The 14030-nt window shown below is 33.9% G+C and overlaps 1 protein-coding gene across 1 annotated transcript in view; it reads right to left on the bottom strand.

The window, feature by feature from the left end:
• Positions 1–14030, bottom strand: part of LOC136041429 (PAX-interacting protein 1-like) — a gene marked incomplete at its 3' end in the record, with an annotated part of 136936 nt that overhangs the window by 78002 nt on the left and 44904 nt on the right. The window contains 1 exon segment of the mRNA XM_065726100.1: positions 3651–3890.

Raw genomic sequence — 14030 nt, forward strand, 5'->3', positions numbered from 1 at the left:
AAGAGCCAAGAGTCACCTAATCAGGCACCTATTTTATTCATCACCGTTCACGTTAGACAACTTGAATACGTGATATTAGGCATAGAGTAGACCATACTGATTTATGAAGGGAGAAGAATTATTAATAAACAACAGGATAATAATAACTAATGATTACAAAAAATAATGGAATTAATAAATAGTATAATCAATGGTATTAATAAAAAAAAATTCAATTGTGATATTAAAAATATATGACATATTAAAACAAGAATGGCAATAAATAAAAAAAAAAACATATTAATAGAATGATCTAAGCCATTGCTTTTGTATAAACAAAATTCAACAGAAATATATACACAGCGGATAATTTTTTTTTTTTACATTTTGGCTTCATATGCCTTCATCGACAGAAAAACATTTAGATATTTACTGGAAGGCCAATATAGTACATAGAAATAGCACAACATTTATACATCAATTAAGTCACTCCAGCTAAGTTAGTCCTTTGTTATTAATAAAGTTAAATGGAGTTAAAGAAATAGTGGTTAAAATTTACCAATAACATAATCAAAAATCATATGCAGTTAGACGCCAAAATATTCCGGTTTCATAAGCTTCTGTCAACTACAAACTATTTGAGCATTTGTTAGTTCATATTTTTCAGTATCTCAATTAAAAGTTTTGTTAATTATTTAATTATTCCAATTTCATATTACTTGTGAATGAAAAGGCGGTGTCGTCTAAACAAATATCTTAGTTACTTTTTAATATATAAAGCACTTAATATCTTAGTCCCTTAATTAGATTTCTTAGTCACTTATTAGTGCAGGATTTGTTTCAGATATGGGGTACGCTTCCTTTCGAGTAACATTCTAATTTGATAACTACGATGGAACAAAATATACGTATAAAATCAAGAAATATTAATCATTAAATGACATATATCTAATGGAAAAAGGATAAGGACTGTATCCCCTAACATCAGTCCTACAAAAGCTCTAGAAATTTTGGAAAATGTAGATACAAAAAGAGTCTAACAGATTCCGCCACCTTTAGGGAAATTCTCTAAAAGATAATGCCAGAAGTGCTTTGACTGGTCATCAACAGGACTCTAAAACTTAAAATTAGGCTACTTTGACAGAAAAGGAGGGGAAGGTCAATAGTGTCAACGGGATTAAGACCAAAAAATAAGTTAGAATAATAGGAATCTGCTTTAAAATCTGTCATTGGGTTGGACTTCAGTCTAGGACCGACGGCATAATAGGCAGGATATATTTTTGTGTAAATTCCCCTTGTAAATTGAGCTCCTCCATATTAATTTCAATTTCAGTTTAGTTTCACTTTAGTTTCAATTTCATATTAGTTTCAATTTCAAGAGAAAAAACTCTTTGTGAATGAAAGAAGTTAACAGGAATAGTAACTTAAGATTTTGTTTTCTATGACTTAGATTGTTTTTTTTTTTTTCCTTAAAAATTATTATTTTAAACTCAATAGCTATCAGTAATTTGAACTAAAAAAGATATGTTTAAACAAATTAATAGCACGAAACATTCAACTTTACGACAACTGTAACTAACACAGAAAGGACAAGATGCTATATTATTTGGTTAATTAGTTTCAGATCTACCGATCACCGAGCATGAATAAGCTGAGACTTTTTCTTAGATCTAAACTCGCTTAAAAATTGAAAATATTTTCGACTTTTAATGGTTTTCAACCAGTTTTCATCGCAAAAAAAAAAAAAAAAAAAAAAAAAAAAAAAAAAAAAAAAAAAAAAAAAAAAAAAAAAAGTTTAAAAATGTATTTCGGTAGATAAAAAAAAATCTAGATTTCAGCTGTCAAGTAATAGCAAATCATTCAAATTTAAATCGAATCCATCCATCTGGCATAAAAGGACTCCAGTCCATTGTCGGTTTCCTATTTCATTCGAAGAAAAAGCACATTATGAAAAATGGCTTGTTTTAGCATTTTCATTCAAAAAAAAAAATCCAAAAAATAAAGAACAAAACAAATTACCTGAAGCTAAATTTCAAAAATAAGTTTTTTATTTCTTAATTATAAAACAAATATCCTCCTCTTCCTCCCCCCCCCCACATTTTTGCGAATTAGCGCCCAGGTTTAGGATATAAACAATGACCAGTAAAAAGCCCAAGAAACATAAAACATAATTTTCAATACGCTAAGCATTGGTCACAATTAAGGAAACACTTAAATATGGGTGTAGTCATGATTTTTTAAAGAGGTACTGCTTCGAAATAGGGACACAAACTAAGGAAAAATTCTACCATATAGCATTTTAAAGAAATTTTCAATTTTCACTCAAATTTTACGATATTTTTTTTTTGGTTTCTAAGGCAACTACTGCCTAGGTAGGATTAGGCTGAAAGGAGAGGAAAACTTAGAAAAAAAGGAGGTATTTTTAACTTACGAGTGGGTGATCGGATCTTAATGAATTTTGATATTTAGTAGGATCTCTTGTCCTTTCGATTTTCCCTAAAATTTTACGATATTTTTTGGTTTCTAAGGCAACTACTGCCTAGGTAGGATTAGGCTGAATTGAGAGGAAAAATTATAAAAAAGGGGTATTTTTAACTTACGAGTGGTTGACCGGATCTTAATAAATTTTGATATTTAGAATGACCTCGTGTCTCAGAGCTCTTATTTTAAATCCTGACCGCCATTAAGCCTCTGATTTTCCTTTTAAATCAATCTATTGATTCTTGAATTTTCCTAGAACTCGTGCCATATGAACTCTTGGCTCTTCCTACCTCGTCACAAGTGTCATATGAGCTCTTAGCTCTTGTTTTTTTTTACGCAAATCTATGGGCATGTAAGAAGCATTGTTAAATCTGTGTCGGTAATACGAAATCTAACTTCGACAGTGAAGACACGCCGTTGAAATAAAATATATTGTTTATATTTTACTCTACACTGTAATTTTAAATAATTTCTGATACTACACTGGCTAATCGCTACTCAACAGCTAGCTAACAGCCAGCAAAAAACAGAAGAAAAAATTAAGCAAATATTTTGGTTGAAACCGAAATTATTCTTCACTGAACACGGTTGAGCGAAGTTCTCAGCCGAAATATTTGTAGTTTTTTTCTTCTGTTTTTCACTGGTTATTGTTATTCTCGTTTCTCTCTTCTTTGCGTTGTGATTTTTGTTTTGAACCGAAATTTGTTCTGAAATTTTAGGTAAAAATTAAAAAAAAGCTATAAGCTTGGTCCGTTTCATATGTTCATACAACCAATGTAATTTCCCCGCTTATGTGGGGATTCACAATAACAAGTCCTATGTGAGGACTTGAGGAAAGATTCCCATACAAGTGGCAGCAGTTTCTCATATTTCATATTTTACTGTATTTTGTATTGTATATTTTACTGTATTTTGTATTTATTTTACTGTAAACCAGAATTTTGGGGAAAGAATAAGACAAATATAAGCTTGATCCGCTTTATATGTTCGTATAAGTAATATAATTCTTGCATAATAAAACTCGACGAAGGATCCCCACATAAGTAGCAGTAATTTCTTGTTTTGAACTGCTCTTGGGCCAGTTTAGCTATTAATCCAAGAACGAATTTCACTTTAGTTTTACCCCGTCTTTTTTTCTACAAATGTAACAAACAGACAAAGAAATAGATGAAAAAAGAAAAGAGGCTAACCGTATCATCAAGACGTTGGAGCACAGACGTATTAAGTTGCTTAAATTGCTCAGGACTAAGCTTTGAAATATAATACTGGATTGCCTGTTGCTCTTCAATAGTAGGTATCTGTTGCTGCCTTTGGGGAGCTTGTCCAACAGATGCACTCTGCTGTGCAACAGTATTAGGTCCTTGTCGCTGCTCAAGTAAATTGGAGGATGACTGAGCAGAGGATTGCTGAGACTGTTGCTGCCAATTTTGCTGCAAGGTATCACAATTACAAAAAAATAAAACAGGGCTTGCCTGTTAATTAGTAATTAAAAATCCGTCTTCTTTGACCTACTTTTTGAACACACAAGGTCATAAAGAGCCTTTCCTGCTAAATTGCTCTAGCTTTATATATTGAAGTTTATAAAATTAATCTTGAGAATCACTAGTAACCGTAAATTATTTGCTTCTTTTTGAAAATTACTCTCGCTAGTTCCAAGATGCTAAGCCATGGATGGAAACTCAACAAGGTTCAATCATTTGTAAAGGATCCTGAATGCCAGGATAAATGAAAACGTATTATTACCACCGCAACTAAACGGATGCACTAAAATTTTAAAACATCGACAAAGAAACCCGAAAGAGAGGGAGAAATAGAGACAAAGCGAAGGGGAGAGAGATGCTGCTAAGGCGGAAATCTCTTCTTTTTCATAATAAGCTAACTGAAAGTGAGGGAGTGAGAGAGAAAGAGGGAAAGAAAGACTGCTTAGGTTTATCTATCCACTTTTCCAGAACAAGCTAAATTCGATCAAAGAGTGAATGCAAGTAAGGTCAGTTACTATAATTTTTGTGCGATGGTTGGCTGTACTTCTTGGTGCTACATCTTGTCACGCAGTTTGAAAGAATTTTCCCCTGTCATATATTTCTATGTGTGGATAATCTCTAAACTTAATCAATTTTTCTTCTTTTTTTTTCATTTCTTCTTTTCTTTCTTTTTTCTTTTCTTTTCTTTCTTCTTTGCACTAAAATTTAAAAACATCGACAAAGAAATCTGAAAGAGAGGGAGAGATAGAGACAAAGCGAAGGGGAAAGAGATGTTGCTAAGGCGGAAATCTCTTCTTTTTCATAATAAGCTAACTGAAAGTGAGGGAGTGAGAGAGAAAGAGAGGGATAGAGAGAGGGAAAGAAAGACTGCTTAGGTATGCACATAGTAAAGAATGTGATTAAAGGCTCTTTTCCTATTTCAAAAGTTTTAGTTTTCGGGGGTAATAGCTAAGTCTGTGGAAAAAATGAAGATATTAGAAGTATATCTATCCACTTTTCCAGAACAAGCTAAATTCGATCAAAGAGTGAATGCAAGTAAGGTCAGTTACTATAATTTTTGTGCGATGGTTGGCTGTACTTCTTGGTGCTACATCTTGTCACGCATTTTGAAGGGATTTTCCCCTGTCATATATCTCTATGTGTGGATATTCTCTAAACTTAATCAATTTTTCTTTCTTTTTTATTTCTTCTTTTCTTTCTTTTTTCTTTGCGAACTGAATTGAATTATATTATGTGTGTTGTGACAGTAAATTATCAGCTGATTTTTATACAGTAGCTTACTGAGAGTTCGCTGTGTAAACACGATATTTTTGGACACTAACTTATTAATACAATGTGCTTTCAAATTGTGGGATATCCCTATTGAAATTTATTGACAATTTTTTCACAAATGGATTTTTTTTTTATTTGCTAGCTATTACTTGAGTAAAAAGTCCTTGGGATTTAGTGATCTATAAAGTACAAAGATATTCATAAAAAGATTTAAATACATAAGAGGATTGAATTTCTTTTTAATATGCACAGCAGCGCTATCTATTATGGACCTAGAATATTAAGGTATCTGCTCAAAAAGAAGCAGCAAAAAAGGCAGCGTGCTGTGTATTAAAAACAACAAATGGTCTCATTTTAGCTGTAGGAAAATTAAGTATTCAAGTGACTTGAAGAAGACTTTTGTGTGCGTAATTTGGACACAAAAATATTCTCGAAAAACCTTTATTCCGTATAAACTGAAGTCGAGCAGTGACAATTCAAAACAGTCAATAACAATGAGAAAAAGCATGAGCAATTTAAAGCATGTTAGTTTCTCGAGTAAAAACTTGTTTGAAACATCACCAGCATCTCCTGACAGAGCACCGGGAGTTATGGCTGCTATAGACTATATACAGGTAGGAAGAAAGGACTACTAATGTCTCGACCTGAGTTACCTTACATGTAGCAGGCTGACAAAAGACACCCCCTGGTTTGACTGTCATCGATGCATAAACTGCATGCATACGACCTGCACTGGAATTGACGGTTACATAGTCCATGCCTTGAGGACGCCGAGCTGTCCCAGTACCAATGTATCTTCACAATGCAATAGCTTCTTAACCGGTCAAGAAACTCAAACTGAACTAGAGTATCCTCAACCCCTTCATACAGATGAAGAGGCTCTTACACCGGATCCTATCCCAGAACTGCTTGTTTGCAGATGTTACACATGAAGTGGCTGCAGAAAGGCAAGAAACTGTACGTTTCTCCACGTTTGCGTGGATTTTTTTTTTTTTTTTAAAGGCAGATGCCCTGACTAGTGTTGTGTTCTTCCCTTGTACCAGGAACTATTTTTCGAATGTGCACCTCAATTTCCACAGAAGGAAAAAGGTACGTATGAAGAAAGTGGTTAAATAAGTTTATGAAGAATGAGGGTTAAATTAAACGGGGAATGAAAAAATGCACCTCTGTTGCTGCAATGCTACCAAAGACAGCTACATTCAGTCCCGCCTATGAACTTGAATCTCAAGCCGCCCGTCTTAAAGCAGCTGATGCATCTCCCTCTCAATCCTACCACTCCCTCCTCTTGAAAACCTGGAGAGAACGAGCATAAACCAGTACTCCTTCAATTCATCCTGTCCGAATAACCAACAGGTTCGGAATTTCGGAGAGATCAAAGATTCACCCACCCTTCAAAACATATTTCCGGGTTCCCCAGCTTGGAATCGCTTCAGAGGAATGGCACCCAAATTCAAGACCGCAGTGTAATGCCAATTCTTTTATCCCTATTCATTATCAGAAATACTGCTGTCAAATGTCCGGTCACTTATGAACAAAGCGGAAGAGACCGAATTATGCTTGAGAAATGAACTTGTTGGTATTGCTTGTATTTGTGAAATGGTCAGCGACTGAGGGTTTAGTTACATTTGATGGATATGATACCTATTTCAAACCAAGAATGACGCCTGATGGCATTACAGTAAGAAATGGTGGTGTTGTTGATTATTTGTCGATCATCAACAAAAACAGAGTTCTTAATGTCAAAAATATACCAAATAAACACGATTTTGGAGTCTTATGGTTGTGGCGCAGACCTAAAAGATACCTATGGAAGTGGCATTACTGGTGATATGGGTTGTTTACTATCCAGGCCCATGACCGGTATCGCCTAGACCTTCCAACGTACTTACAGCATTGCAATGACAAAATTCTCTGTCATTGCAATTCTCTGTCATTTCAATGTCGAGCATTGAAATAATTCTCTGTCGCTTGCGTAAGTTGTCAATGTGCCAGCATAAGGTAATCTTATGTTGGATCTCATTTTTAGCAACAGTTCCAAATACATCTGTGTTGTTTGGTTATCTAAGCAGTTTATACCAAATAGATAAAAAAAAGTGGAGTGACCAAGCCCTACACACCTGAGCTAGTAAATCTCTACCGAAAATGGCTCTCAATCTGTGACTGACATGACACCCTGTTACTGTCTGATGGCGACAAAATGGCAAGTTTATTCCGTAAGGAACTGTTTGAAAAATACTGTTATATTTTCCCACCACAAAATGTATGTGCAATCTAATGAAAAACCATGGATTATTCAAGATATACGGGCTCTGATAAAACTCAGGAATGAATTGCATTTAACTGGGACTGAGGATGAATTCAAAAGATGAAGAAATACAAAGGAGTATAAAATAGGTTGTTCGCGCAAGCAGTACGGTTCAAAAACAATAAGTAAGATATATGAATCCAACTCAAGGAAGTTTCACGATACAGCTCAAAACAAAATTGGCAGAAAAGTGACCAAAGCTGAAGAGAGAGATGATGATACTCAACCGCTGTTAACTAGTGATGCTAATGATTTCTTCGTTACCCAAATGAGATACCGAATAAATTAATTATTGAGTGAGCTACTCTTTTATCCACTCCCTTTAACAACAACTTTTAACCAATGTTTTATTCGTGGCCTTTTCCTTAGTTTTTTTTTAAAAAAAATAGGCGTATCTTACTCCAATTCCCAAGTGTAAGGCCTGCAAAGATATTACTAAATTGAGGCTGATTTTGGAAACACCAGCTCGTTCGAAAATGTTTGAAAATTTTATTTTCAAATTTTTATTTGAGGACATAAAAGAAAAGATAGATCCCGAACCATATGAATTTAGACTCAGGTATAATACTGTTCATTATCCGATGAAATGTTTTACACCATCATTAAACACTTAGAAAAAGATGGGCGGATGTTGATGCACTATTTGTTGATATAGTTAAGGCTTTTGACAGTCTTGACCATAATGTAGTAGTGGAAGAAGCTAGGTTATGGGGACCCGTTCATTTGTTGCACGTTTGCTTGCTACTATCCTTTTTAAAAGATTTAAGTGTGTCCCTTCCCTGATCACGAGCCATCTGGATTTTTCCATATTTTTTTTGTTTATCTTAAGGGACTAAATTAGGCTCATGTTCATTTCTTATTGTTTTTAATTGTAGTTTAACAATTCGCGAGCGCTTTAAATTTGCTAATGACTTAACTACCATAATATTGCGATTAAGCCCTCAGACTACCAAGTAGTCTGACTTGACGAAAACTTTTAATGATTTAAAAGCTGAACTAGAACATGTAAAACTGAGGGTAAGTGAGACTGGAGCTTTTCTATGACTATTTCCTTTCTAAAGGTTGACAGTCACGGTTCTGAAAATTCTCTACTGAAGACAAAGAAAACTGTCAAAATACTTAGAATACTTCTGACGAAGGTTTAAAATGGAATTTAAACGTTGACTGTCTGAATAAAGAAGGTGCCTTACTTTTACTTTCTTTTTCCAACCTGAAGAAATTTGGCATCCCAATTAAGGAATTAATATGCGTATGCTTTAATTAGATTTTCTCTTGAACATGCATGTCCAACTTGGCATACGGTGCTGCCATAAGATCAATCAGATAGACCTGAGATGGCACAAAAAACAGCTGTAAAAATTATACTTAGACACAATCGACATGTGATGTTCCACTAAAGCAATATATATATATATATATATATATATATATATATATATATATATATATATATATATATATATATATATATATATATATATATATATATATATATATATATATATATATATATATATATATATATATATATATATATATATATATATATATATAAACCATTATTAAAGAAGTAAAAATTCTACAGAATTTCGTCTCCTTTAGGTCTATGCTGTTAAAAGCCCAATTTAAGAGGTTGGTTTCGAGTTATGACGATTCTAAATACAAAAATCGAGGTATAGAGGCTCTCAAATATATAAATTCAAATTATGAAGTTTCAAGAACTTCAACAAGGTGACAAGGATTAGGGAACACTTTAGATGGAGACTAAATTTTCAAATTATGAAGGGTAATGGGTAACCTGTATGAAAATATTATAAAGAGTAGTTAGGGTAATATTATAAAAGCGATTATAAAGAGTAAAACGAGAACGAAAAGAAAAACAAGAAAAGGAAGTTAATTCATGAAGCTTCATGAATATCTCTTTTAAATTTGTAATTTTGTTTAATATGCTGAAAGAGTCACTAGAAAAAAAAACTGCAAAAAATCGGTGAAGTAAACAGAGATCAAATAAGATATTTTATATCGAGGCTGCATTGTCTATTTGTGTTTAAGAAAGACGGTACAGAGAAAAAAGAAAAAAAAAGAAAGTAAACTATAAACCATAAAATTGTATACACACCTTTTCTAAAAAATTTGACGCTTTTTAATATACTGGTTAGTTTATGGATAATGAATATGAATTCATTTAATAGCCACAAAACATCTTTTCTTAAAATGTTTTTAGAATAATAGTTGAGCCATTGAAACAAACAAAAAAGCACACAAATAGACGAAGAACATGAATAATACGAAATTAAAGGAATTTCCCATAAAATTAATATGAAAGTTCTGTAGGCAGGAAACAAAAGAAGACGAAAAAGACGAAATAGCCACAAAACATCTTTTCTTAGAATGTTTTTAGAATAATAGTTGAGCCATTGAAACAAACAAAAAAGCACAAAAATAGACGAAGAACATGAATAATACAAAATTAAAGGAATTTCCCATAAAATTAATATGAAAGTTCTGTAGGCAGGAAACAAAAGAAGACGAAAAAAAAAACATTTTTTAGAGAAAAATCTAGTGATAAATAACAATGAAATATATTTATGCTAAACAAGGTAATCCATTCATCTAGATAGTGCTAATATTTCAGAGATCAAGCAGTACAGGAACTATTTTTAGCAGGCACCCATAAAGCCTTATGAAAAAAAAAACAAATATGAACGGGATTTAAAAGAGCCCTAATGCCCCCACCCCCCTAAAATTAGATTTTATGTCGAAAATGAAACTTGTTGAAAAACAATCCAGTCATAACACGCAATCATTTGAAAGGTACCAAATATATGTCAGTAGCAGACAGCAGAAATAGAGCATATTGACTTATCTGACATATAGTATTTCTTCCAAAGACTTGTAGCATTTGACTGTAAAGCATTAAATAACAAATTCTAGGCATAGGAGGATCTACTATCCCTTAAGATTTTGATTCTTTACGCCAAACTTTGAACATGTTATAGATTCTAATTATACCCTCAATAAGCACAAGCTAAATCGGAGCGTTAAGCACGGAGGGTCTGAGGGATCGCCCTCCTCTCTCACAACACCAAGACTTCCGTCCAAGATTCAGGTATCTCAAATAGCGAAACATAAAATATGGAATTACGTGGTGAGAAGTTGTATAGTTGGGAAACATGCGATTGGCGAATTATTGAAGCTCAGTTGAACAACATTAATGCTTAATAAAAATCCAAAGAATTGACTCAGATACACTTTATCAGGCGGTTTCCTGACTCCTTTTTTTTGGGCACTTCGTATATATCTAATTATTATCCAAATTATTTTATTAATTAACTTAAAAATTAATAAATACCTGAGCCTGAGGAGGCTGTAATCGCCATTGCTGCTGAACAACACCTCTTGAGATTTGGTTGTTCGATGGACTTTGACCTCGAATAACCTAAGAAACACAAATAAAACCATGCAAAACATAAATGGCAACAGAGCGAACACAAAGTAAAAATGCATGCTCAAAGATACGACTAGTGATTAACCAATATCAATATCGCAACACGAAGATTGCACAACTAAGCACAAATTTACGAGCCGCAAACTATCTGCAGAAGTGTGCAATTCTTTTGCGTGAAATGGTGGCGCGAAAAAGGAAATAATTACCCCCTAATTTAAATTCAAGAAAAAGCAACATAGGAAAACATCAATTTGGAATTTAGTGCCTAAATATGCTAAACCGCAAGTATCCCTTTACCCAGGAGGTTATCTAAAATGGAAACCATCTGCGGGTTGGGTTTTTTCTAGTTTCCGCAGGGTCTTGGAAGATATTTTTTTAAACCAAAATATGATGGCTTCAGGAATCTTCCCTCCAAATCTCCTCTTTACCCTTCCTTTCTCCCTATCTTCCCGCAAATTACACAATCGCCTTGCTAGACGTTAAAATTATGAGTCACCGAAAAGGAAAAAAATATTTTGCAAAAATAGAAGAGTAGCAACTTAAGGTGCTACATTTTTAGACTAAAAAATTGAAGGAAAAGCTTAACAAATGAAAAAAAAAGAAAGAAAAAACAAAAAACATCCCTTTTGTTTGGAATCGATAAGATGACGTGGTTAAAAAGCACAAACAGACACAAAAACATGACGAATACAAGCTAATACTAAATCCAAGATATAACTGATAGGGTGAACAAAAGCGAAAAAAAAAATCAAGGCGAAAGATTAAAATGAGGCAAAAACACAAAAGTACTTTTTTTATTTTAGATATGTTTTAACTAATACGAAAGAACGATCAGACATGATAAAAGAGGTGAATTGACTGCACAGAGTCAACCTTAATGAAATGAAAATAAAAATCCGATTGATTCAGCTTCTCTTCACAGCTGAAAACAGAATGAGTGCCCTATCCTTGGTCCAAAAAACAAAAAATACTCCAAAAACCCAAAAAGGAATATTATTTTCTATTGGTTAATCTTCTCTTCTAGTACTTCCTGAGACATGTCTCCACTTGTCCTCCCATTTCTATGTTTGGTTAGATAAATTTAGCTGTTTTGATGAAAGTCAAAAGAGTAAAATTGAAAAAAAAACGTCTGTAAGGGAGAGAGGGTTGTCGTCCCTTAAATTTTCAACTATGAGTTGACAATTTAGCTGCCCCTTCGCTAAAAACACAATTTGCTCAAACCAGACACGTACTCAGGAGTTCATTCGAAGTTAGATACATTTTTGAAAACATGCAAAAATCAGCCGATATGAAACATGTATACAAAAATTGTAGTGAAAAACTAATGATTCTTTAGTTTTGGGTGACATCTAGAAGCTTAAAGTGCACCAACTCCCCTTCCTCAAAAAGACACATTTAGCTCAGACATAATCAATGCGTTTCTTTTCTTTTCATACATGAGATTGGAATCAAAAGTTTTTCATTTTGAATCTTAAAAGCAGTACATAGGCTACTATGACTTTTATAGAGTGAGATGGAATTACTATATAGAATTATATGCTTTTTACTCTCACAAAAATGAAATGATTTTGTTTTAAATCGATGGATTTTCATTCGTTTTTTTTCTATAAATTGCATTTTGAATTGAAATATGAAATCATTTCAAAAGATATAGGGCATACTTTAAACTAAAAGGAGCAAAGAATATAGGGGCAAAATATACAAAAGTTACGGAGAAAATACCTCCATAAGAGGCACGGACCAAGAGGGGACCTTGTCCCTGGGGGGTTAATAATAGAAACTGGGACACCCTCGCCCAGGGCCATAAGTACGGGTGGATGAGGAAGAAGGCCCATAAAATGTACACTCAACAGGGCCCACCGACGTTTCCACACGTCCTATGAGTAACACACTTTCTCCCAGTAATAGTTTAAATTGCATGGTGAAGCAAAACACCATCGTGGGAGGATCCTCTATAGGAGGACAACTGCGGCAGGGCGTAAGATCCAGATATATGGACAATGCCCTCTGCAAAGGGCTCTCTCAACCCTCTGTGGGGTACCTGCAAGACTAGTGACCTTGCGGTCAACTCTATTCCCACATGAGGAATGAAGCCTCTCCAGGAAATTATAACCTAGTAAACGACACAGCATTCGCACTGGATTCTGATTAATGGATAATTTTTCTGGGTCTGGTCTGTTTTGACGGGCGTTTTCAAGCTGAAAAACCTCTTCTTAGCTAATTTATCTAATATAGGTTGCCTCCCCATAGTAGTATAATATTTGTAGACATAAATATATAAATATATGAGTCGGAGGTAAAAGGCTTGGGAATATCTGTGCAGTATTTTGACTCTTGCTGATAAAGAGCATCGCCAAGTGCTAAAAAGCATGTCGTGACCAAGATGGGCCCAGGATTGCACAAAGCCTCTATTCGTTACTGGAGGTCCCAGGGACTTTTTGCTGTCCGACTCTAAGCCGGCTTAAGCGCTTCGTTGTAGACTTGAGAAGATAGATGGGATAGATATAATCCTAGCTTAGGTAAATTTGGCGTAGGAATAGAAAACAGTAATGGCTATAGACGTTTGCAATTTTTTAGATATAACGATCTAGTTATAATCAATACGGTGTTTGGTCATAAAATGGCCCATAAGTTGACATGGTATTCATGTGATAGTAAGACAGCAAACCTTACTGAATATCTTACAGGAAAAACAAGACTGGCAGGATCACAATTAGTGATAAGGAAAGAGATAAAAATAGATGGGCGGAACATTTTGACAATGTGCTAAACAGAGATAGAGCTGCAGGAAAAGATATAAAGGAAAATGAAAAAAGTTCGTGATACCTTAGATGTGAAGGAAGATTTGTTTTATGAGGAATAATTAGCGACAGCACTAAAAGGATTAAGAACAATAAGGCTCCATGTGATGACAGTGTGGTAAATGAGTTTGACCTGAGGTTAGAAATAAGTTAGAGAAGATTATGAATATGATTTTTGAAAAAAGGAAAGTACCTAAAGGTTTTAGGAGAGCCTTACTTAAACCATTGTATAAAAAAGGTGATAACATTGAGATATGTTGTAG

Source organism: Artemia franciscana, unplaced genomic scaffold (genome assembly GCF_032884065.1).
Source record: "Artemia franciscana unplaced genomic scaffold, ASM3288406v1 PGA_scaffold_218, whole genome shotgun sequence".
Taxonomy (NCBI): Eukaryota; Metazoa; Arthropoda; class Branchiopoda; order Anostraca; family Artemiidae; genus Artemia; species Artemia franciscana.